Source organism: Nuphar pumila, chromosome 8 (assembly GCF_984573655.1).
Source record: "Nuphar pumila chromosome 8, dmNupPumi1.hap1.1, whole genome shotgun sequence".
Lineage (NCBI taxonomy): Eukaryota > Viridiplantae > Streptophyta > Magnoliopsida > Nymphaeales > Nymphaeaceae > Nuphar > Nuphar pumila.
In genome coordinates this window covers 18,697,682-18,725,093 of record NC_143256.1, presented here as the reverse complement: position 1 = coordinate 18,725,093, position 27,412 = coordinate 18,697,682, and the positions used below count along the sequence as shown (strand labels likewise).

The following is a 27,412-nucleotide window of genomic DNA, read 5'->3' as shown; positions in this document are numbered from 1 at the left end:
TTTGCTTGATTTTAAAGGTCAAAAATAAAAGTTTTTATCATATCTTGTTTGGCTCATTTAGGTCTTATCAATGACCCATGGGTCAAACCCAAACTCAATTGACGCTACCTAAAATCGAGGATTTATCGATTTTTTTATGGCACTTAGCCAAAACCTCAAATATCTCTAAATTTAATACACGATATTACAAGATCTCGGCACTCAAGCACACCCTCATAATTGTTAGGGAAAAGTAATATGTTTGACTCTATATAATTAGGGGTGTCAACGGGTTGGGTTTACTTCGACCAAACCCTATAGGGTTCGGGTTTGGTGACAAAAAAGAATACCCGATTAAGACTCATGTCCCGACTTGAAGAACCGATTAATATATGGACCCGAGTATAGTTTGTGAAATTTTATACCAGACCCAAGCTTGACTCAAGCTTTGATTAAGACCATAAATTTTTAATGTAAAAATGATAAAAAATTATTATTTTATCAGGTATGATCTGGGTCTGGTTCATGTAGTTCTTATTGGATCTAGGTATGATTTATCTTATAGTAGGCTCGATTAGACCTGGGTCTAGACCCAGTATCCTACCCAAAAATCTGATCCAAGTTTGGTTCCACCTAGGTCGAACCAAAGCCGACCTATTGACACCCTTACATACAATGTCGTAAGCTTAAAGTAAAAACAACCACGATCTAACATTAATGTAAAAGGCTGACATGATTCCTGAATGAGTAGATGCATCATTACGAAGGGCAATATAAGATGGGGAAAGCATTTGACCCTCTAATTGGAACTCACAGGAGAAGGTTGGTTTGAGCAAATGTATTCAACATGGTCGAATTCGTAAGAATGAACACTTAGATCATATTTTTTTATGTAAAAATATTATTTTTTGAAGGTTGAAAGTTTGGTACATTGTAGGCCGTTGATTTTTTAACCCTAAAAAAATCTCACATGCATGTTATAATAACATGTTTCAAAGGTCCTTTTCTACTAAACTAAACATGTAGATCGTGTCAAATGTGCAAAAAATAATAAAAATATTACAGTTTTTCACTGAGGGGTTCCTTACCCACGAGGGGTAGCAAATATTGTCCCATAAAACGGTCCTGGTTTTTTTGTGAGCAAACTTTCTTGGATGACATCCAATCACTAAAGTGTCATAGTGAGTTTCCACTTTCTCAGTAGGATAGAGTGTGCGCTTAATTGTTGGGTAGTTCTGGGGTAGGACCTTGTCTCTGTGTGCTGGAACAGGTCGCTAAGGACAAATTTCACCATTGTGCGCTCAAAAAGTGACTATTTAGAAAATATTTAAAAAATTTTAATGTTTAATTCTTTAGGATAATGACGGCATCTATTTTACAATTTAACAATATTTTAATCTAAACTTTATTTTTTAATGACAAGAAAACCCGTATCGAAGACCAGGTCGCTTAATGGGCTCGGCCCACTACGATATAAGACTCTCAAAGATTAAGACACAACCACCCTATTTTGTGGATTCTGATCGGGTGCAATCACATGGCACAAAATTTGTGCATTATGCACTTGACTGCCCTCCATCAGGCCCTGGGCCCCACAACTGACAGGCTGTCCTCAAGATGGAGGGTGATGAGGTGCTTAATGTTGGTGCAATTATATTGTATCTGATATTTTCATTGTTTTTATGTCCCCCGTACACCTGACGCCCGAACCGGATAAGCAATTCAAATCTTGTGCAGGCCCCTGTCAATTCCTCTGAGTTTCGATCTCGCGACCCTATCGTTGAAGTAAACTTTTCAGTTCAAACTTGATAACTGACAAAATCAATATGCTTCCCAGAAAGTGAATCAACTCACCATGTCAACCAGCCATTAGAATAATTTGGCAATCAAATACTTAAATTGTAAACCATTTTAGATCTCGAATAATTTGGCAATCAAGTACTTAAATTGTAAACCATTTTAGATCTCTCTCTCTCTCTCTCTCTCTCTCTTGTAGGGGAGCAATTCTCGTGGTCAAATATGAGGTCTCGCCCTTGCTTGCGGATACTTGATCGCGTTTTTCTCTCCCCAGAACTATTTCACGCAGTTCCGGATGTCACTGCTTGTCTGTTGCCACGGACCATGTCCGATCATGGACAAATGACTGTTTCGTGGGGTGCAGGCTTCAAGGCATGTCGTAGGTTCTTCTTTGAGGAATGGTGGCTTCGGGTGCCAGACTTTCAGCAGTTGGTAGGTCAATCGTGGGCTCAACCTGCTACGGGATCTTGGGTGGCCATCCGCATACATGTTAAGCTTCTTCGTCTTCGGAAACGTATTAAGGAATGGCTAAGTTTTAATAACCTGAACAAGTTTAGGTTCATCGGCCAGTGGGAAGCTGAGCTCTCCGATTTGGCCCAACGTCAGGTCGATCTTGTTGGTGTACCGAAGGGTCAAGTGCTTCAATTGCAGGAGCGTATCGTCGTACTCTCTACTCTCGTTGCAGAATGGAGAGCACGAGATGAGCTTAGATGGAAGTTGAGGGCTAGAGTTGCATGGTTGGCTAATAGCGATGATAATACACAATTTTTTCATATGAAGGCATCAAATAAATACAGTAAGAACTGTATACTCTCGATCGAGATCGATGGATGCCAGTTTGGTCCGCATAATTGCCTGCCAGCTATTACTTCTTATTTCTCCAGGTTGTATTCGGCCGACTTAGGCGTCAGGGGGGTCATCGGCGATATGGGCTATAAGCAGTTGGCGGCAAACCAATTTGTTTCTTTGCAGGTTAGATTCACTGAAGTGGAGATTTCGAATGCTATTAGCGAACTATCGGGATGGAAGGCACCAGGCCTTAATGGTTTTCACATTGACTTCTTTAAAGCATTTTGGTCAACTGTAAAAACTGACCTGCTCCACTTGTTCGATGAATTCTATCGTAATGCTAGGCTGTCTAAACCATATCATGTGGCAGTCATCTCTTTGATTTCTAAGAGGCAAGGGGCATCAGACATATCCAACTTTAGGCCGATTTCGGTGATGGGTGCTCTGTATCGCATTATATCTAAGGTGTTGGCTAATCGGTTGCGCGCTGTCATTGATCAACTTGTTTTGTCCGAACCAGGGTGCTTTTATTCCAGATCGAAGTTTGCAAGGATCCTTTATTTGTGCAACTGAGCTTCTTCACTCTTTACAGTCGACTGGATCACCGCACTTCATGCTAAAATTGGATTTTCACAAGACTTATGACAGAATGGCATGGGATTTTCTGATTGAATCTCTAACAAATATGGGGCTTGGCAGCCGATTTATAGCATGGGTTAAGGAGTTGGTCACAAAATCTGTATCATCAGTTTGCATCAATGGAATGAGAGGGGAAGAATTCAAGTTGGCTAGAGGTGTACGACAGGGTTGTCCTCTAGCACCTATCATTTTTAATATCGCGGTAGATGGTTTACCTATTCTCATGAAAAGGGCAGAAGAAACAGGCTTCTTGGAATCCTTGGGCATTCATGGTTTTGTTGGTCACACAATTCAATATGCAGACGATACTTTAATATTTGGACATGCGAATGTTAATCAAATGTCTAGGTTGTACTTCATTATTAAAGTCTTTGCTGCAATTTCAGACCTTCGCCTGAACGAGAGTAAGTGCGCTCTGGTCTTACTCAATGCTGACCCTCTTCTCCAATCGGCTGCTGCAAGGATCTTCAACTGCCCAATATCCGACTTCCTGTCAATTTCTTGGGTCCATCGTTGCACTCTCTACAATCAGCGGGAACTTCTACTTGGATGTCTACCATAGAGCGGGTGCAAGGAAGATTGCAGGCTTGGAAGGCTCAATATTTATCTTTTGTGGGACGAGTGATGCTCATTCGCCATGTTTTAGCCCGATTACCAGAGTTTCGAATGAGCATGTCTATTATACCGACGACAGTAGAGCAGACGATCAATCGTTTGCTTTCGCACTTCCTTTGGTCTGGGAATGTGTCGCACAAAAAGTACCTGCTTGTTTCTTGTCAACAGATCGTGCTTCCGAGGCACCAAGGTGGCTTAGAGATTCCAACTATGAGAAAGAGGAGCATCGTTTTAGTCTTGAAGTGGGCTTGGGAAGCTTCCACATCTCAATCTTCTTGGGCTATGATTGTTAGGCAAAAATATGGTAGTCTACATGAATCCCTTCTTTCCACGCCCAGTTCAGTGTGTCATTCGTCCCTCTGGCTAGAGTGGCGGAAGACACTTCGATCCTTCAGTGGCAGAGATTTTAGGCCTATCCATGGCATGACATGGCTTCACTGGGCCATAGCGAGCGGAGATAGGTTCTCCATTAAGCAAGTTTACCATTCCTTGTTGCCATCCGGGATGAACTGGTTTCCCAGTGATTGTATGTGGGGTAAGGGGCCAGCTCCAAGGGCAAAAGCTTTGGCGTGACTTGTGGCTCTGGATCGTGTTCAAACCCAAATTAATGTCAGGAAACGGGGGTATCAGAGATTTGGTTAGTATATTTGTGTGTGAAGTCATGGAGAATAACATTGGGCGTATGATCAGTTTGAATGGCACAAACTGGATGGCATAGAAAACTAAAATAGAAGACTTCTTGGGTTATAAAGATTTGGATGGACCCATAGACGGTGTGAGAGGCAAACAAGAAGAGATGAAAGATGTCGAATGAAAAAAACTAGACCGAAAGGCGATCAGTTTCATTCGACAATGGATAGATGATAGTGTCTTTCATCATGTATCCATAGAAACTTTGACGCATGGTCTTTGAACCAAACTAGAGAGCCTTTATGATAGAAAGGCAGCAGTGAATAAGGCCTTTCTATTTCGAAAGCTTGTGAACCTCAAGTATAAAGAGGGTGGCTCTATTGCAGAGCATTTGAATGAGATCAAAAGCATTGTAAATCAGTTGGCCACAATGAAAATCACTTTTGATGATGAGTTACAAACTTTGTTGCTCTTATTTCCCTTCCTGAGAGTTGGGAAACCTTGGTGGTCACAGTCAGTAACTCTGCACCTGATGGAATGGTAACGATGAGCCAAGTTACCAGCAGTCTGTTGAATGAAGAGTCCAGGAGAAAGTCATTAGGTCCTTCTACCTCAAAGGCGCTTGTGATTGAAAACAGGGGGAGAAGCAGAAGTAAGAGCAGGGCTCTGCACTACCATGGCAAATCCAGAGGCCACTCACACTCGAGCTCAAAGAAAGACGTCGAGTATTATTATTGCCACAAGAAGGGGCATATGAAGCGACAGTGCAGGAAGCTCAAGCTTAAGGAGTAGAACAGAGAGAAGAGCTCAGAAGAAAAATAAGGTGCCACAGTCACAGATGGAGAGCTCATGGTTGTCTGTGATGGCACTAGCATAAATTTGATCGATCAGGAGACCGATTGGGTGATTGACTCTGGAGCTTCATTTCATGTTACCTCACGGGTTGATTTCTTCACTTCCTACTCGCAAGGTGATTTCGGTAATGTCTGAATGGGAAATGAAGATGTGTCAAAGATTGTTGGCATGGACGACATTTGCTTGGAAACAAGTGTTGGCTGTAAGTTGTTGCTGAAAAATGTGAGGCATGTACCAGACATCCGACTGAATCTGATCTCTGCTGTAAAGTTAGATGATGAGGGCTATAACAACACCTAAAGTGATGGAAGGTGGAAGCTAACCAAAGGCTCATTGGTGATAGCTAGAGGAACAAAGGCTCGTTCCCTTTACACTTTGTAAGCGAAGATCTGGAAGAGTGTTGTGAATGTTGTGGAGACTGGCTCGTCCACAAAATTATGGCATAGAAGGCTTGGGCATATGAGCAAGAAGGGGCTGCAAGTCGTAGTTAAGAAAGAGTTCCTGACAGGTGCAGCAGGTACATCTTTGGAACCTTGTGTTCATTGCTTCCATGGTAAACAAAATAGAGTTTCTTTCCATAGATGCATTGCATCTAGAAAATCTCATGTTCTAAATCTTGTACATTCTGATGTGTGTGGACCTTTAAAGGTCAAGACACTTGGTGGTGCATTGTACTTTATGACTTTCATTGATGATCACTCTAGGAAAGTCTGGGCTTATACACTGAGGACTAAAGACCAAGTTCTAGATGTATTCAAGCACTTTCAGGCCATGGCTAAATAAGAAACTGGCAGGCAGTTGAAGTGTGTTCGCTCGGATAATGGTGGCAAATACATTGGGCCATTTAATCAGTATTGCACCAATCATGGCATCAAGCATGAAAGAACTATAAGGATGACACCTCAACAGAATGGGGTTGCTGAGAGGATGAAGCACATCATTCTTAAGAGAGTCAGATGTTTGTTGTCACACTCTAAATTGCCAAGATCTTTCTGGGGTGAGACAATGAGGACAACAATTGATCTTATCAACTTGTCTTCTTTTATTCCCCTGAAGGGAGATGTTCCAGAGAAAGTTTGGATAGGAAAAGAACCTTTCTATGGACACTTAAGAGTGTTCGGCTGTAGAGCATTTATTCACATTCCGAAGGAAGAGAGGTCCAAGCTTGATCCAAAAGTCAAGCAATGCATATTCATTGGCTATGGACATGAAGAATTTGGCTACAGACTGTATGACCCTATTGATAAAAAGGTGGTCAGAAGTCAAGATGTTGTCTTATTGGAAGATTAGACCATTGAAGACATTGGTGAGTCTGAGCCATCAGAGTCCAGTACAGGTGATCTTATTAATTTAGATCCCCTAGATGCGCCGACTGTTCATGATTTCGTGGAGGAGATTCCACCTCCTCGCAATGATGCAAAGGAAGGAAGTGTTGAGTCAGAAATTGAGGGGGAGCCAACACCCCAAGAGTCACTTCCTCAGACTTCGATAAGGAGATCCACTAGAGAAAAACAGTCATCCAGAAAATACTCATCAAATGAGTATGTGATGATTACAGATCAAGGTGAGCCAGAAACTTTTGAAGAAGTTTTGGAGGATAAAAACAAGTCTGAGTGGTTTAAGACAATGAAAGAAGAAATGGATTCATTGCATGCGAATCACACCTTTGATCTGGTAAAGACAACTAAAGGAAAGAAGGTGTTAAAGAACAAATGGGTCTTCAAGTAGAAGACTGATGAAAACAACTCTCAACCTAGATACAAGGCACGTCTTGTTGTGAAAGGTTTTGCTCAGAAGAAAAGAGTTGACTTTGATGAGATCTTCTCACCACTTGTGAAGATGCCCTCCATCTGAACTGTGCTCGATATAGCTGCAAGTATGAATTTGGAAGTTGAGCAGCTTGATGTGAAGACCGCATTTCTATATGGTGACTTGGAAGAAGAAATTTATATGGAGCAACCTGAGAGTTTCGTTGACAAGGGTAAAAAGCACCTAGTTTGCAAGTTGAAGAAGAGCTTGTATGGATTGAAGCAAGACCAAGGCAGTGGTATAAGAAATTTGATTTCTTTATGAATGAGCATGGATACTCAAGAACCTCCACAGACCATTGTGTGTTTGTGAAGAAATTTCCAGATGGTAATTTTATCATTCTCTTGCTTTATATGGATGATATACTGATTGTGAGCCAAGACATCAGCAAGATTAGCAAGTTAAAGTTGGAGCTAAGTGAGACATTTTCCATGAAGGATTTAGGTCCAGCAAAGCAGATTCTTGGGATGAGAATCGTTCATGATAGATCACATGAGATGATATGGTTATCTTAAGAAAAGTATATCAGAAAGGTTCTTGAGAGGTTCAACATGGACAAAGCAAAGCCTGTTAATTGTCCACTTGCAGGCCATTTCAAACTTAGCTCAAGACAATGTCCTACAAATGATGAAGAAGGAACAAAGATGCAGAAAATTTCCTATGCTTCGGCAGTAGGTTCGTTGATGTATGCTATGGTCTGTACTCGACCAGACATAGCTCATGCTGTTGGAGTTGTTAGTCGATTTCTGTCAAATTCAGGGAAAGAACATTGGGCAGCAGTGAAATGGATTCTAAGGTATCTTCAGGGCGCATTAAAGATGAGTCTGTGTTTTGGAAAGGGTGAACCCATTCTTGATAGATTCACAGATTCTGATATGGCTGGTGATGTAGACAGTAGAAAGTCTACTTCTGGGTATTTGATTACTTTTGCAGGGGAGCAGTTGTATGGCAGTCGAAATTACAGAAATGTCTAGCTCTCTCCACTATAGAAGTTGAGTTCATTGCCATTATAGAAGCCAGTAAAGAATTGTTGTGGGTGAAGAAATTCTTGCAAGAGTTGGGCTTGAAGCAAGAAGAGTATGTTCTTCATTGTGATAGTCAAAGTGCTATTCATTTGAGTAAGAATTTCTCGTTTCATTCAAGATCGAAACATATTAATGTTTGATACCACTGGATTCGATATGTCTTGAATAAAAATTTGCTGCAACTAGAGAAAGTGCATACTGATGACAATACATCAGATATGCTGACCAAGGACAAGCATGAGAAGTGTCGATTCCTAGCAGGAATGGAAGAAGCTTCCACATAAGTCGGGAAGGGGGAGAATTGTTGGGGTTTCCTCCTTTGTGGGATCCATTGGTTCGATGCACATTCAGTATCGCTGCAGAATTCTAAGCACGATGCTTGATCTTTTCGAGGACGATTTGGAGTATTCGTTGGATAGTGATTTGTAGAAGTCCTCTCAGCTGAATGATGCTTTAGTTGTTCAGAGTTTGAGGTTCAGCGAGTTGTCGATGGCAATTTGTGGTGAGTGCCTTCAGCTGCATAGCGATTTGTGGTTAACGTTATGTGCTTCAGCTGGATGACGAATTGTGGTTATCACTGGATAGCGATTTGTGATAAGGCGCTTCAGGCACATCGTAAGTTATGCAGGACGTTTAGTCATCCACATTTAATGCGAGTCTCGTCCTCTATTTAGGGGATGGATGAGAGAACAAAAGCATTAATGCCTAATCACACACATTCGCCGGCAACCCTTGTGCTCTGCAGTGCCGCCGGCCTCCCTTCGGTGAACCCGCGGTGGCGGTGCCCCCCTCCGAGCTTCTCCCTCTCGGCTGCAATCTCCGGCGACGCGAGGCACCGGTGTCGCAGTCAGTCAGACCTTTGCCAATCTCCGGCAACCATCGCTAGCAGTTTGAAGAAGACCCTCTTATCTCCTAAATTTGAGGGTGGGTTTTGTTCATGTTCAGTGGCTCTGGTGATACAGTATCCAATTATCCATTCTACAGGAGCAATACAGGCCAATCCTTCAATTTGGTTCTTGATCCTTTCTTTTTGGGGCACAACTGAACGTGGGTCTAGTTTCTTTCCTCCTTTTTGGGCGCAACCTCATTGGAAGAGTCAATCTTGCTATCCTTTCTTGGTCATCGTGCGTGCATAGGACTCTCCTTTTGTGCCTGCTGCTAAAACAAGGTATGGATGTCTATCAATGTAACGAAGGCAACGGATAGCGTATCTTTATCTACCAGATAGTTGGTGAGTGAATTGCTTGTTCTCGATTGTCTAGGATTCTTGTAGTGAGTAACTGTGGCCATTGACAGATTTTAATAATTGGGCGTCTGTATTTTTTGTCTAACAGGCATTTTTATACTCTTTTTGCTTGAATTCTGCATATGGTGCATGTTGGTCATCATCGGTGTCATAAAAAATGTATTCATTTTTTAGCTTAAAGCTTTTTCGGGGTTCTACGGCCAATCTTGGTGGTCAGAGGCGGAGCTGGGGGGGGAGGGGGCAGGAATGGGCTGTAGCCCAGTCCTGCCTCTCGAAACAGTTAAATATTTTTTTTTTTAAAAGCCCAGTCCTAGCCCAGCTCAGCCCTGACTGCAGCAAATAGTTTGATTTGTCCATATAAAATAGATTTTTATTAATAATTGTAGCCATTTTTTATTTTATCTCAAATTTTTTTTTTCGGGGGCGCTGCCCCTGAGCCCCCGTCTATCACGCCATTTTTTTTTTTGCTACACCCCTGTTTGCCCATCCCCCACGTCAATCCTAGCTACGCCACTGGTTTGTATCATACGAGTCTTTCTCACCCACATATAGGGCAGTTATTGCATTAATTCACTCATATGAAGAACCATCCACATATTTTCAAGCAAAAAATGATATCAAATGGATAGAAGCCATGAAAGCTGAATTAGATGCACTTGAAAAGGCTTCTACATGGAATATTCAAGATCTTCCTTCAGGGAAGAAAACTATAGGATGTCGATGGGTTTATAAAATTAAAACCAAGAGTGATGGTACTCTTGAAAGATATAAAGCCCGTTTAGTAGCCAAAGGTTATGCCCAAGAATATGGGATTGATTATGAAGAAACCTTTGCTCCGATGGCTCGTATGACTACTGTCCGAACCTTAATTGCCTTAGCTTCTATCAAAAAATGGTTTATTTTTCAAATGGATGTCAAAAATGTTTTTTTAAATGGAAAGCTAGTTGAAGAAGTATACATGGAACCCCCTCCTGGTCTAAGTATTCCTAAGGGTAAAGTCCTTCGCTTAGAAAAAACTCTTTACGGACTTAAACAAGCACCAAAAGCTTGGTATGATAGGTTTAGTCGTGTTATGATTGATATTGGTTTTCAATTCTGTTTAACTGACACTGCTTTGTTTATTAAGAATTCTGATGCAGGGATCATTGTGCTTCTTCTCTATGTGGATGATATGATCATCACCGGAAGCGATAAACAGGGAGTTGAAACAATCAAAACACTTCTTAAATCTCATTTTGAAATGACTGATTTGGGCTTGTTGAGATACTTTTTAGGCATTGAAGTTGCTTATTCTCCTAGAGGATATTTATTATCTCAGACTAAATTTGCTCTTGATATTGTTTTCAGGTCTGGTACTACTGCTGATAAGAAAGTTGACACTCCAGAAGTTGTTAATGTTAAAATGAAGATTGATGATGGAGAACTTCTTGCAGACCCTACTCCTTATAGACAGCTTGTCGGGGCACTTTCCTATCTATCCATTACCAGACCAGATATAGCACATGTTGTTCATACAGCAAGTCAATTTCAACATGCTCCTACTTCTGTTCATATGGGAGCAGTCATGCGTATTATCATATACATCAAGTCCTCTCTTTCACAAGGACTTTTCTTATCTTCCTCCTCTTCTCTTGATTTAATTGCATATACTGATGCTGATTGGGGAGGTGATCCCAATAACAGACACTCAACCACTGGCTTTTGTGTCTTTTTAGGGGAATCATTGATCTCGTGGAGGTGTAAAAAGCAGCAGAAGGTATTTCTCTCATCCACCGAAGCTGAATACAGAGCCATGGCAACCACGACCATGGAAGTAGTTTGGCTCCGACGACTGCTTGCTGACATGGGAGTTGAAGCAACAAAGGCTTCACAAATGTGTTGTGACAACAAAAGTGCGATCTACATTGCCAGTAACAGAATATTCCACGAACGCACCAAACACATCGAAATGGATTGTCACTACGTCAGAGAGGAATATCTACACGGGATAATTGATCTGCCATATGTCACTTCAGAATATCAGTTAGCAGACTTCTTTACAAAGCCTCTCGCAACTCCCCGATTTCACTTTCTCTTAGACAAACTTTCGCTCATTGTACCGTAAGTTTGAGGGGGAATGTTAAAATGTAAAACTGTACACATATGTATATATAATAATATTATATTATTATTATATATATATAAATACATTTTTCATTTCTTTCTTTTCTGTATTTTTTTTCCTTTATTTTTATTTTTTGTCTTTATGTCATCTAGTTCAGTTTGAACTAGAATGACTGTTGCTAGTCAAGTCCTGTCCAGACTTGACTAGCAATAGAGCTGTTGGACTGACACATTCCAACAGCTCTTAATAGAGCTGTTGGACTGACACATTCCAACAACTCTAAATAGAGCTGTTGGACTGTGTCCAACAGCTCTATTGAGTCCTCTTTCAGCTGTGTATATAAAGGGGTGCAGCCCCTCTTGTATTTCATTCAAATGCTTCTTAAGCAATTGGTTTTTCATATCAATAAATAATACATTTTTGTTTTTATTTTGTTTCCGGTTATACCCTTTTTAAGGGTTATGCTTTAGTGTCATTCTTGACACTTGCCCTTGTTAATCTAAGCTCGTGTTTCGAAGATCCCCATTTCATTTCATGCTCAACAATACAATTATGGCATCGACTGGTTCAGACATATTCTCAAGTTTCTCAAGCCAGAGTATTATTTTTAAAGAAAGAGTTTCAAATGCTAAGAAAGGACTCCATGACTATTATGGAGTATTTGAACAAAATGAAGACTATTACAGATCAATTGGCCATTGTGGGATGCCCTGTTAGTGACAAAGATATGATGCGACAAACTTTGAGTAGGCTGGGGTCGGACTATCATATGATGGTTACTTCCTTATTGTGTTTGCCAGATTTACCTACATTTGAAGATCTTCGTGTCAAGCTTTTACAGTATGAGATGACGTTGAAAGGATTTTCTGAAGATACTCATGCTCACGTTGGAGCACACAATGTTCTTGCCACAGGAGTTGCCTATGAGCGAGGACGTGGTAGGTATGATTTTCGAGACAAATGGGGTCAAGAAAGGAATGGACAAGGAAGTCGTGGAATACTACCTACACCCAATGTTCCTCCCAATGGGCAAAGGCAAAAGACAATACCTACCTGCTTTCTCTGGAACAAAAAGGGACACATAAAGGCAAATTGCTGGTTTAACCCGCAAAATAGAGGAAAGCAATTGGAGACAAGAAAGGGAACAGATACATTGAAAAATAGTGGAGAAGTCAAAGAGTTACTATTATTTGCCTTGGCTGAATTGAATATCAAACAGAATAATCAAGGTACTTGGTATGTTGATTCGGGTGCAGCCACTCATGTCACTGGTGATGCTGGTAAGCTCCTAAATCTTGTTTCTTATGTTGGTAGAAATAGTATAGTCACTGGAGATGGGTCTCACCACCATATTTCGCACATTGAAAATTTTGTAATCCCCATGTCCAACTATTCTCTTGCACTTTCAAATGTCATTCATGCTCCTAATATCAAGAAAAATATTGTTTCTGTCTCTAAACTTGTAGATGGCATTAATGCTTTAGTTGAGTTTACTCCTTTTTCTGTTTGTGTTAAGGACCTTCAAACGAGAGAAACATTCACTGAAGGAAAACGTCAAGGAAATATGTACGTGTTCCAAGAGAATCCTTCCTCTCGTGTTCAACCTGTTGATTCCATCTTGAAGCTCACATCATCATCTTCAGTTTCTACTGAGAGTGTTTTTAATCTTTCTGAATGTATTGAGTCGAATCTTTGGCATGGTCGTCTGGGTCATTGTAGTAGTCGCTTTATTGATAAGCTTGTTTCAAGTAGTCTTATTCCCAAGTCAAGTCTAGACTTAAGTGTCGATAATAAAAAGTGTTCTAGTTGTCTTCAGTGTAAGAGTCATGTTCTTCCTTTTCATTCCATTAATAAAAGAGCTTCAAGACCATTTGAAATTATATGTTCTGATGTTTGGGGCCCGGCTCCAGTTCCTTCCATGTATGGCACTAGATATTATCTCATATTTGTTGACAGTTATTCTCGATATACATGGATCTTCTTTATGAAAAGTAAATCTAAAACCTTCAAGTTATTTCAGAATTTTCATTCTTTTGTTCAAAACCAATTCTCTCAGAATATTATTTGTTTCCAATGTGATGGAGGGGGTGAATTCTCTTCAAATGACTTCATAAATTTCCTCCAAACAAATGGAATAAGTAGATATGTGTCTTGCCCTCACACACCTCAACAGAATGGGATTAGTCAACGGAAGCATTGTCATATTGTCAAGAGTGCAATGAGCATGATGCATGATAGTAACCTTCCAGTTACCTTCTGGGCAGAGGCTTTTCACACAACTGTCTATGTCATAAATTGATTGCCTATGAACATCTTAGAGAACAAATCACCCTATTTCTCTTTGCATGGTGTGCATCCAAATTATCACGATTTGCGTGTATTCGGGTGTATGTTATGTTCATGTTGACAGTTCAATGCGGCACAAGTTTCAGGATAAGGCCTTAAAGTGCAGATTTGTGGGGTATGCTGATGATTACAAAGGCTACAAATGCTATGATCCCGTGAGCAAGCGCATAAAAATATCCAGAAATGTTGTGTTTGACGAATCAAATTTTGGTCATAATGCTAGCACTCCTCCTGAAATTGAAGTTTATCACCCTTGGTTGAACTCAGATCTCTTTTCTAGTATTGATAATGTATGTTCTTCTTAATGTAATCAAAGAGACTAGGGAAACGTATCTACTGTTGCGCAAAGAACTCAAGAAAGTGTAACGTCTGAATCACTATTGGCCCCCGAAAGGTATAAAGGCATTGGTTACTCTCGACGTGAGAAGGAGATACCTCCCAGCTTTAATCAGGAGCATAATTCTCCTTATGTTTCCACTCAATCACTTGCTCACAGAAGGTCTACCCGACCTCGGCATCCTATTGATAGGTGGGTCAGTTATGAGAACTTCACGATGGATTTTCAACTTTTCTTAACCTCTTTGGGCAAGGAAGATCAACCGACAACATTTTATCAAGCAATAAATTCTAAGAGATGAATTGAAGCTATGAACAACAAAATGGCGGCTCTTCATGAGTCTGGCACTTGGGATATTGTTCCCAGACCACATAATCGGAATGTGGTTGGGTCAAAATGGGTCTATAAGATAAAGTATAAGCTAGATGGTGCTATCGAGCGATATAAGGCAAGGCTGGTTGCCAAAGGATTCACACAGGAGCAAGGACAAGACTATGATGAGACCTTTATTCTAGTTGTGAAAATGGGAACTATCCGCATCATAGTATCATTGGCTGTTGAGCACCAGTGGACTCTCAACCAATTGGATGTGAAGAATGCGTTTCTACATGGAACTCCGAAGGAAGAAGTATACATGGAGCAGCCCACTGGGTATGCAAAAGGGAACTCTAAAGAATACGTGTGCAGGTTAAAGATAGCTATATATGGTCTAAAGCAGGCATCTCGATCTTGGTTTGACAGTTTCGCTCTTGAAGTAGAAAAATATGGGTTTAGTCGGTCTCTTCTTGACCATTCTCTTTTCATATTTAAATGCAAATATATAATTACCCTGTTATTGATATATGTTGATGACATTATCATTACAGGTAACTCTAATGAACATATTGAACAGGTTAAAGAACTTTTGAATCATAAATTCAAGATGAAGGATCTTGGTAAACTGCGATACTTTCTTGGAGTAGAAGTTGACAGGACTCCTTAAGGCATGACGCTTACTCAGCATAAGTATACCATTGATGTTCTTAGCAAGGCAGGTATGACAGATTGTAAGCCCCTCAGCACACCCAATGTACTTCATCAGAAACTCAGTTGCTAAGATGGAGATTTGTACGAGGATCCTACAGGATATCGCAGGATAGTAGGAATGCTTCAATATCTTACCTTCACTCGGCCTGACATTGTCTATTCTGTCAATCAGGTATCTCAGTTCATGCATGAACCACATATTGGGCATATGAAAACCGTTAAACGCATTCTTCGATATTTGAAGGGTACTATTGGAGATGGTCTTCTGTACAGAAAGAGTATGCCTGGTCATCACATGCATGAACTCCTTACTTACACAGATGTAGATTGGGCAGGAGATCCAGATGAACGTAGGTCTGTCTCAGGATACTGCGTTTTCATTGGGCTAAATCTTGTCTCCTGGAGCAGTAGAAAACAAAAAGCCATAGCCAGGTCGAGCACAGAAGATGAATATAGATCAATGTCAGCTACTACAGCCGAAGTAACATGGATCAGACACCTGTTGACAAAAGAGAATCGATTTCTAAAAGTATTCTCTTGTGTGACAATCAAAGTGCTATCAACATGTCATTCAATCCTATCTACCACAGTCGTGCCAAACATATTGAAATTGATCAACATTTTGTAAGACAAAAGGTTGAAGAGAAGGAAATTGAACCAGAATACGTGCGGACTGCTGATCAAGTTGTTGACTTGTTTACAAAAGGACTTATCAAGGACAGATTTTGGATGTTCATGGTCCAAAACCATGTACAACTGGAGGGGGGGTGAAAAGATACTGTCATTTAGTATAAGGTCTGGAACTCAGAATCCAGACCCAATTCCTTTCATTTTAAACACATGCTCATTAATGTTTCATTAATGGCATGCTGTAATTTTATCATAACATGTAATGGGCATACCCTAGCTATTGTATTTGTGTGTATTTAATCAGAGAAGCAAAAATGAATACCCTGATTAGGGATTTTTGCTGCAGCCACGTTCTCTCTCCCCATGTTGTGTTGTTGCTTGTAGATGAAGAAAGGAACCCATGATTTCTATCAAGGCGGGTCGACCCGTTTATTAAACGGGTTAGTTTAAGCCCAACCTAAACCCGCCTAAAAGGCGGGTTGGCGGGTCGGGTTGGGAGGTCGTGTCAGGTTTTGCCACCCCTAATCTCAATATTTGTCATATTTTATGACAAAATCTTTGCAGTTTGTAGTTCTACTTTTAAAGGCAGTGACATTTTTTATTGATAAAAATATAATTTACAATCAAGCTCCTTTACCACCGGAGAAAATTATTAACACTATCACAGTTCACTATACATGGAGTTCACAAAACTATACTAGTCATCAATAACTTCACTTTTCATATTCTTTATATATTTTATATTTTTCACTCCATTGTTCTCTAAAATGCCAAAATTACTTCTGTAATATCACATAAGGGCATTTTGTGAAGCACATTCTTGTACCATTTCTATATTGAGGGATCTAACATTTCTCCATCAACGCAAGATTTCATTTTCTTGTTATTCAATGGCAATGAACATCTAGTCAGTCTTTTCCCTCAAGACATGTTTTATTTAGAACACAAGATCTTGTTGGCTTACTATGCCTGACTCAACATTGAGTAGTAATTTTAGCTAGTGTGTAAATTGCCTACCCGATCAAGGTGCAAGATTGAATTGAAATATATTCATTTCAGTGATCATATTGGATAATAGAAAGACACATCATCATGTTCTCCAGCCTAGTTGCAATCATAAGTCATCAAGAAAATCAGCTTCAAAAAGATGGTGCAAGCACACAAACCACAAGATATAAAAATAAAGGCAACTACTACATGTACATGAAGAAATGGTGCTACCTTGTTATCAAAGGCAAATGTGGTGAGCTCTCCTTCCACCACTGCAAAACATTTAATTTGAGAGTTCTCCCTTCTCTGTAACCTTCCTGCACATCCAACTCCTTGCATCCATCGGACAATCACCCCATCATAACTGCTAGATAGAATAATATTCTGGCTGCCTTCAGAGGTGACTGCCAAACCAGTGACGCTCTTCATGTGCCCAGAAAATGATACTGGCATCTTTTCTAGGTCATTGGCTGAATATATACTAATAGTGCCACCAAGGGAAACAGTGACAAGATGATTATTCTGCCACAGGCAACCAACTAGCATTCCATCCAGTCCAGAATCAGATGAAGTGTCTTCTTCACCTTACCGTTTCCATTTTCATCAATCTCCCACACTTTTGCAGTTTTATCTGCAGACACTGTTAGCACCTGAAACAGCAAGATAAGCTTTCGCAGTAAGATATGAGAGTTGGCTACTAGAGAAATAAATATATAAAACAAAGAATGAATAGGTATCTTTCTGTTGAGTCACACCAAAAGAAAAAATCATAATCAGCAAGTGCATTCTCTTTGAAGACCTAAAAATAAGAAAAAACAATGTATCAAATATTGCATTAACACTTTCCTTTAATCCACCTGTAAAATTGCAACAGGCAATTCAGTCAAAACCAGAAATCCAGCAGTAGCCGATGTGATTCGAAGCTAACAAGGAAAATGAAGGGCTTTTCACCATCTCTATTTCTCATAGTGACATAATCACTTCAACAGATTAAGTTTGCAAACTAAAGGCTATTAAGATACAGCATACAATGCAAACTACTTGTCTTAGATGTTCAAATGATATAACCCAAATATTGTTAAGATATATATACATATATTTATATATATATTATATACTTTAAAGTTAAGTCAACTGTGGTTGACTTAGACTAGTTGTTGGACTGCTGGTCCAACGGCTAGAAATCTAGCCATTGGACTAGGTCCAACAGCTAGTCAAACTAATGTGGACTCCCTTTTTCTCTCCTTTAATCTCTTTTCTTCCTCCGTTTCTCTATAAATATGAATGCCTTTGTAAGGTAAGAGAGTGATGGGTAGTTTTAAGCTTCTTGTGTGTTTTTTAGTGTATTGTAATGATGATTAAAATGTATTTTTCTTTGTATTTTTAATGTTCTTTATTAATGAAGTTATTCATTCACATTCTATTGTGTTTTATTTTAGTTATTATGTTTTTATCCAAATGCATTGTGTTTTTATTCTTGGAGTTCATTATAGAGTGCATTGAGGTCCATGCCATTTTGTGACATGGTATCAGAGCAAGGCATCGTGGTCTTGAAAAAGATTCGTATTAATGAATAGCATGGATTCAAGGATTTTGCATTCCGGTATGTATCTTTAGCTTTTCTATCTTCATATGTATGGTAGGTGTTTTGAAAGGGTTATATTAAAAATGAATGTCTTCTTTTGAAATTAGAATATGTAGAAATTGTTAGAAGTCAAGCACCTTCGACCAGATCTTCATCCACAACAGAAGAGAAAGGGATTTGCAAGAAGGAGAGGCGGCAATGACTGACACGATTCTCAATGAGAGGTTGTGCCCTATATTCAATGTTATATATATGATACAAGTTGGATTGGGTCTGTCAACCCAGACCCGATAATACCAACCATGTAAATACAATACAAAAGAATCATTTTGGGTCTAGAACTAGACCTGTACACTACATTCTCAATACCCTCCTTCAAGTTGTGCATGGTTTTGCAACATGGACAACTTGTTCTTCAAGAACCAAAAACGCATATTGGTACGGCCCTTAGTGAACAAATCTGCCACTTGGTCAGCCGTAGGAACATAAGTAGGTGCAACTTCTCTATCTTCAATCTTTTGCCGAATGAAGTATTGATCAATCTCTATATGCTTTGTGCGACTATGGTGAATAGGATTAAAAGCAATTTGTATGACACCTTGATTATCGCGCAAGAGAGTGGTGGGTAGCATAGATTCTCCAACTTCAGTCAAAAGATGTCTCAGCCATGTGGCCTTTATTGTAGCAGCCACCATAGATCGATACTCAGCTTCAATACTAGATCGTGCAAATGCACGTTGTTTCTTGTTACTCTACGCCATCAAGTTCCCATCAAGAAAAGCACAATATCCAGAAATCGACTGCCTGTCATCTGGAACTCCAGCCCAATCTGCATTTGTGTATACATCCAGTCGATGTTGCTCCCCTTTAGTCTTGGATTGATGATAAACTAGACCATCTCCAAGAGTTCCTTTTAAATATCAAAGGATTCTCTTGACAACATTCATATGCTTTGTTCGTGGGTCATGCATGAATTGTGAAACTTGATTCACTGCATACACAATGTCTGGTCTAGTGAAGGTGAGATATTGGAACATACCCACAAGACTCCGATATTTCTTGCAATCTTCATATGCTTCCCCATCCCGGGATCCGAGTTTATGATTAAGGACACTAGGGGTGGATAGAGGTTTATAATCCTTCATGCTGCCTTATCCAACAAATCCAAAGTATATTTGTGTTGGGTTAGTGAAGTGTTTCATCCTGTCGATCCACCTCAACCCCTAAGAAATAACGCAAAACCCCCAAATCTTTCATCTTAAACTGTCGACTCAATAAGATCTTGGTAGCTTCTATGTGTTCATCGGAGTTCCCAGTAATAATAATATCATCCACATATATAAGAATTAAGGTGCGTACCTAACAATCTCGAAAAATAAAAAGCGAATGATCAAGATGAGATCGAACCCATGTCTCTGAACTTCAATAGAGAAACTATCAAACCATGAGCGGGAGGCCTGCTTTAGCCCATAGATGGCTCTTCGTAGCTTGCAAACATGCGTGTTGGGGCTATGTTTGGTATAACTAGAGGGTTGCTCCATATACACCTCTTCCTTGAGAGTGCCAAGCAAAAAATACATTTTTGACATCAAGTTGACTTAGAGTCCATCCATACTGAACTGACAAGGACAGAACTAATCGAATAGTTTCCATCTTGATCACAGAACTAAATGTTTCGGCATAATCTTGCCCGTATTCTTGAGTGAACCCTTTCGCTACTAGCCTCACCTTATAGCGTTCAATGGATTCATCGAGTTTATACTTGATTTTATAGACCTATTTAGATCCTACAACATTCTTGTTCGATGGTCTAGGAACAATCTCCCAAGTCCCACACTCATGTAAAGCTTTCATTTCCTCATTCATGACCTCAACCCATTTGATTGACATAGATGCTTGTGAGAAACTGATAGGTTCATCATGCTTTTCAATCTGGGAGATGAACAGTTGTAAGTCTGTAGAGAAGTTGTCATAACTTACCCATCTTTCAATAGGATGGTGAATCGTCTCAAGCCTCCTGGGTTGCACAATAGGTCGTTGAACTTTGTCTTTGTTTCACTGCACATAGGTAATCCCTTAAAACTTTGTAACATCTGAAATGACAGGCATAGTAATATCTTGTGTGTTTGTCGACATTTCCTTTTCTGGGTGTACAACTGTACTATTTTGTTCTGCAGATAGTGTATGACATGAGGGTACGTCATGCATCACCATTTGATCAAGCACCTCAGCAACAAGCCATGGCTGATAACTTTTAGCATCCTTACAGTGTCCCTCTGTACTTCCTGAATCATCAGTATGAGTCTCGTCAAACACGACATTCCATGAAACTCTGATGCGACTGGTAGTGGAGTCATAGCAGTGATATCCTCTATATTGATCAACATATCCAACAAACCTACACCTGCATGCCTTTTTCTGAAACTTATCACGTTAAGAACTGTCAATATGAACATAGCATATGCAGCCAAACACTCGCAACTCATTATAGTCAGGATGAACCCCAAATAGTGTAAATAGCGTAAAATAAGGGGATTGATCTGCTAACAATTTCATTGGCAGTCGATTTATGACATAGACAGCTGAATGAAAAACTTTCATCCACAAGTTTAAAGGAATGTGAGTGTTATGCAACATACTCAGCGCACTCTCTACAATGTGCCAGTATTTTCTTTCAGCCGCACCATTTTGTTGTGGTGTGTGTGGACAAGATATTCGACGACCTATTCCATTATTTTAGAGAAATTCAGTAAATTTCTTTGATAAGTACTCTCATCCACCGTCACAATGAAAATATTGAATTTTAGTTGAAAATTGATTACAAACTAAAGCACAGAATGAGCAAAAAAGCTTGAAAACTTCAGATTTATATTTGATAAAATAAATACAGGTGTATCTAGAGTAACTATCAATGAAAGTAATGTAATAATGATTGCCCAATAAAGAAGACTGCGGGGCATGTCTCCAGACATCAGAATAGACAATTTCAAAAAGCACAAAATCTCTTTGATTTATTGAATGAAATGGAAGAACATGACTTTTACATAATTGACAACGGAAACAAAGAAGAAAATCAGCCTCGACATTCAAACTAGACTGCGGAACAAGTCCACTAGACACAAGCTTCTCAATAAATGAATGATGACAATGACTAAGACGACGATGCCAAATCTCTGGCTTATTACATTGAGATAGACTAAAACAAACTTTGAATGACACTGGACGAACTGGTTGTGAATTTATTGATGCATCATGAACTAGAAGAGACTCCTTGAAGACATACATGTTTCCCTGTCGTTCTCCTTCAACGAGTGTCTTCTTCGTGAGAAGATCCTTGACACATACAGAAAGAGTAAATTCGACAAAAGAATTAGTATCATCGACAAGTTTAGAAACAGAAACAATGTTTTTAACAATACTAGGAGAATGGTAAACATCAGATAAAGGTAATGAGGAATTGGAGAGTAGAAGGAAAATATTTCCAACATGAGAGATAGGATGAAGAACACCATCTCCGGTTTTAATAAATCTTACCAATATCACATGTCACATGTGCAGCAGCCCGGAGTTAATGTACCAAGTCTCCTACTCAGTTTGCTTGAAGCTCAATTCTGAAAGAGCGAAAATCAAAAGATTCTTCACATTTTTCTTTTCATCTCCTTTACGGTCGTCTCCTGCTTGTCCCCTAGTAGAAGGCCCAGCACCATTAAACTTGCCTTTGTTTTGCGGATTATGCCAGCAATTTGCTTTAATGTGCTCCATTTGATTACACTGAAAACATGTCGGGATGTTTATAGGGTTCCCTGGATACAAGTTAGGTGACATGTAGGGTATGGGAAAAAGCCCACGGCCTCCTTGATTACCTCTTCTATGTCCACGCCCGCCTCAAAAGCCCCCACGTCCTCGCCCTAATACTACTCATGTGACAAGTACCTCATGGTTGTTGGAATTCAGGGTCATCTTCTCGCCCCTAATGGTAACTTCATATTGTAGTAGCTTAGTCCGTAGATCTTCAAAACTGGACAATGAAGGGAGGCATAGAAGAGAGGTGACTAACATGTGGTAGTCAGAACCCAGACCATTCAGTGCCTGTTGAACCTTTTCTTTGTTAAGAATTACGCAACCCACCATGGCTAGTTGATATGTAATACTCTTGATTTTGTTCATGTATTATGTCACTGATAAACTCTATTTCTTCAAAAGCTGAAATTCTCTCTTTAAATGCAAAATCCTAGCTTATGAAATCTGTGAATAAGTCTGCGCCAATATTTGCCACAACTCTCTGGCTAAACATTCATCTAGGATGGCCACTAATATCTCATGGGAAAGCATAGAGGTAATGTAAGCCACAACTGCCTGATCTTTTCTTCTTCATGTTACAAATTTTGAATTATGAATCAATTTGTTGGAAACCTCCCCTTTATCATCTCGCTCTTCTTGCAGGACGAATTCTAGTGGTGCATGGATCGTTCCATCAAGATATCCAGAGAGATCCAGACTCTTTATAAAAGGAAAACTTTGTCGCTTCCAGGTCAAGTAGTTATATGAGTTGTCCAAGGAAACTGGAAGGGAGAATCCATGTGAAAGGACAACAAAAGAACACTCTGACCAGCAGTTTGATTTACCAGCAATGTAAATCTGTTTTTTTTTTCTTTTTGCTACGAAAATAATATTGCAGGGAAACAAATAATCAGTAGAACACGACAAATTAATGATCTGAATTTTTTTTTTGTATGGACCGAAACTTTGATTTGGTTTTGGAGAATAAGATTTGACTTGAAAGACAAAAGAGAGATCTAAGTTTAAATGAAAACACAAATCTGATCTGATACGATCAGATTTGATTTAACGCTGCTGAAGGGAAGAATCAATATGCCATGGCCAGATCTAATTTAGTCTGGCTTGGAACGAAAACACTAGATCTGGAACGATCCGATCCAGCATCAAAGAGGAAAAAAAATAATCAAGATTTAAGAAAACAGATCTGGTTTGACGTGACCAGACTGTTTGACGTGAACAGATTCAGTTTTAAGAGATCGAAAACTTAGAGAGGAAGAAAGATGTTTAAAAATTTTAAGAAAGAGATTTTTAACCCAATATGATAAGATCAATTTTCAGGACAGAAGGAGAATAGAATCTGATCTGATAAGATCAGATCTTGGATCAAAGAAAGGAAGAAGAGAACTCGACCTAGTATTTACTTCTCAGCCTGCTCTGATACCATGTTAGAAGTCACGCACCTTCGACCAGATCTTCATCCACAGCAGAAGAGAAAGGGATTTGCAAGAAGGAGAGGCAGCAATGACTGGCACGATTCTCAATAAGAGGTTGTGCCCTATATTCAATGTAATATATATGATACAAGTTGGATCGGGTCTGTCAACCCAGACCCGATAACACCAACCATGTAAATACAATACAAAAGAATCATTTTGGGTCTAGAACCAGACCCGTACCCTACATTCTCAATAGAAATTATTGTCTTTTAATATATTTTTTAGATTATGGATATGTATATTGAAAAAATTATATTTTGCAAAAATATGTGGTTTCTTAAAATCTTATGTGTTTCATGTTTTGCAAAATATTAATTTTTTACATTTTTTTTTTGTGTCTCTTAATGTATGTATTTACATAGATTATCTTTGGGATTTTTAATATATAGTGATGTTTCTTTGGTGATTCTAACTATGTGACCATGCATGATTTTAATTATGTAGCCTTTGTGATTATTATTGGATGGCATAAGCATGATTTGTCATCATGAACTCGAATGCATATTTTAATTTCTCTATTATGCATTATATTTTTTAGTGGGTTCTTGTGTATGCTTCTTGAGCATTTTATGAATAAAACTTATATTTTTTAAAAGACTCTTGTATGATTGTTGCTTAGCCCTTAGTAGTTTTATGTGCTTTTTGGTAGCTTAGTGACTTGAGTGTTTGTGCACTTTTGTAACCCTTAGTGGTTTCTTTCTTGTGCATTGATACTTCATTGCATGTTTCTTAAAGATTTTATATTTGTTACATTGTGATAAAATTCTTTGTATGATATATATGAGTTCATGGTTGTTGATAGTTATATAGCTCTTTGTGAATCTCTATATGTTTGTCATCAATTGTCTAATAGTAGACTAATGATTTAGATCTAGCTTCTTAGAAGCTTTTCTTTAATAAAATCATATACTTTTGTCTTTTTATTGAGATTTATTGGATCTTTTGTATATGATGTGCCTTAGTGCACTTGTTTCTTGATTGGTGGATTCATGATTCCATTATCTTTTGAAAGATACTCTAACATCATAATTTCATCACATCTATGTAGATTATTTATATTGGGCATGATTCTTGTCCATTATTTGCTTGTCAAAGTTTGTAAAATTTGTCATGAGACATCTTGTGTTGGAAGTGATTGCATCAATTGACATATTGTTGTGCATATGATTGAACTATATTCATTCTAAGTCTTCATCTACCTTTATTGGATTTGATTTAAAACTTTGTTTTTTCAAATCGGTACTTTTATATATGAACTCACTTATTTGAAAATCAATTTCCGTGAGTATTTTTTGCCTTCTTTTGGCATTGTTTTTTGTCCATCATAGATTTTTCTAGGATGCGCCATTTATTTTTGGCCTTGTTGTTGGGTCAGAGTTAGCCGTTGAGGTGAGTTATGTGTGCACCTCATGTCATCTTACTAGTCTAGATTCCCAAAGGTTATGAGTGATGTGTTGTCACTTGTCTTGGGTTTGATTGGTATCTACATCCATGTTGCTTTTGTTGAACAAGAGATGCTTGTTGGGGTGAGTTGTGTGCACCTTGGTTTTCTTATCAGTATAGATTGTCGCCTTATAGTTTGGCTCTAATTGACGGTTGTTTGATCTCTAGTTCTATGAGTGTGTTATATCACTCATTTGTTTATTTGGACAATGTTATTATGAATACTTATAATTATGTTTATCTGTGATGGTTATCTATTTTGAAAATATGGTGTTTGAAAGATTGTTAAAATTGATACATTTATCCTTCTTGATGACATTAGTTTGTTTTTATTACAAGCTCTCTTACTTCGTGTCTTCTCCTATTATGTCTCTTATTTAAAAGATATTTTTGTGGTGAGTTATATGCACCCATTGGTTATTCACATTTTGTGTGTTTGTATTATACTCTTATTTTAGTAGCTGATGCACTTCAATATTGAGGTTTGTCTCTTATTTAAGTGTCATTTTACGTAGACAAGAAAGATTTGTTTGCAATGAGTTAGGTGCACCCATTGGTTATTCATACTTTTTGTGTGTTTGTATTATGCTCTTTTTCTAGTAGCTGAAACATTGAGGTTTGTCTCTTATTTAAGTGTTATTTTATATAGATGAGATGTTCACACTTTTTGTGTGTTTGTTAAGCTCATAAGTGGCATTGTCATTGATCTCTTGTTCTAGCAGCTATTACACTTGAATTTTGAGGTTTGAAGGTCAAGCGAGGTAAATTGCTTATGGTGGTCGAACTATTGTGAAGGTTTGCAAAATATCATTTCTTGATATTTGTGGGATTTTCAAATCTCTCCACAAAATTTCTAAAAAAAAATCACTCATTTACCCTTGTCTGGGAAATGGTTATTGAAAATTCTTCATGCATTTTGCATTGAATATGTTTTAATTGCATGCTTAAAGATATTTTAAATGTGTTCCATGATTAGTTATCTTGGGTGATTTACATCATGATATGCCTTGGTTGCATAGGATGCAATATTTTGAGTGTATTTATAGATATTGTTTCTATTGTTGAGATTTAAATTGTTATTAATATTTGTCATTATTACAAAATATCTCTTGTTATGATTTGTACGTGGGATTTTGAACTTCCCCATTATTTCTGTTGTACATTTAATATGGCTACTTGTTTTGAAAAACCCTGCTTTATGAATATTTTTTGTGTGGGTTAAACTCTTTTGTGAGTTATTTATTCATGGTATTGATGTGGTTTGAAAATTCATATTTCATGCATTAATGTGCTTTTCGAGATAGATGTGTGTATTGACTTTCAATAATGCATGTTTTCATGAATGTTTAAAGTGATGAATGATTTATACGTTTATCTTTGAGATATTTTATGCATGCATCTCTTCTTTTGATAATATGCAATTGTGTTCTCTTATAAATCAAGAACTATGATTTCGTAAAATTATCTATTGAGGTGAGACTCTCAATGAATATTGTGTATAAAAATTTAATGACTTTCAAAATTGATGTTGAAAAATTTTCTTACTATTAAAAGATTTTGAAAATTATTAAAATGTCTTATTAAATATGTATTGTATTTTTGGCGTGTTTGGTCATTTATATATATATATATATAGAGAGAGAGAGAGAGAGAGAGAGAGAGATGGGTGTGTACGAAATGAAATATGCGAATGAAATGTGCTAAATGGGTTTTTCTGCTCTTTTGGTGTGGGTTTTTTTTTTGCAGTTCTGACCCCATAAATGTGTTGGGCATGGTCAATTTACGAGGAATCCACACTTGGATCATGTGTTTTCGATGAAAAAAATGATATTTGGAGCCTAAAAATTAACAAAGATTTTGGAATGGTGATTTTTTAAACGTTATAAAAACCCGCTCATGTGTCAGAATAGAACACTTAAAGAGTTGAACCCTATAAAATCAAGTACATAGATCACATTTGTACGATTAGAATTTAAAAATAAAACAAAAAAAACCCTGAAAAACTCATTTAGCATGTTTCATCTAGCATATTTTATTTAGCACGTACCCATTACTCTCTCTCTCTCTCTCTCTCTCTCTCTCTCTATATATATATATATATATATATATATATATAGTTATTTTTAGTTGGATTGCTCCTTTTGCACTCTTTAAAATATTGGCATTATTGATGATTCTAGAGACCTTTCGAGCATATCAAGGAAGATCTAGAAGCTCCTTCAAGAATTTGTATTATAGAAGAACATGTCGATATCTTGTGTAATGGGATTCCTTTTGTAATTGCAAACTTA

The 27,412-nt window shown here is 38.4% G+C and overlaps 1 pseudogene across 1 annotated transcript in view; it reads right to left on the bottom strand.

Annotated features, from left to right (window-relative positions):
- Nucleotides 1-27,412, bottom strand: part of LOC149829711 (actin-interacting protein 1-2-like) — a 50,927-nt pseudogene that overhangs the window by 3,646 nt on the left and 19,869 nt on the right. Inside the window, exon 4 of the transcript XR_016433533.1 lies at nucleotides 17,049-17,467. The product of XR_016433533.1 is annotated as an actin-interacting protein 1-2-like (transcript). The remainder of the gene's footprint in view (nucleotides 1-17,048; nucleotides 17,468-27,412) is intronic.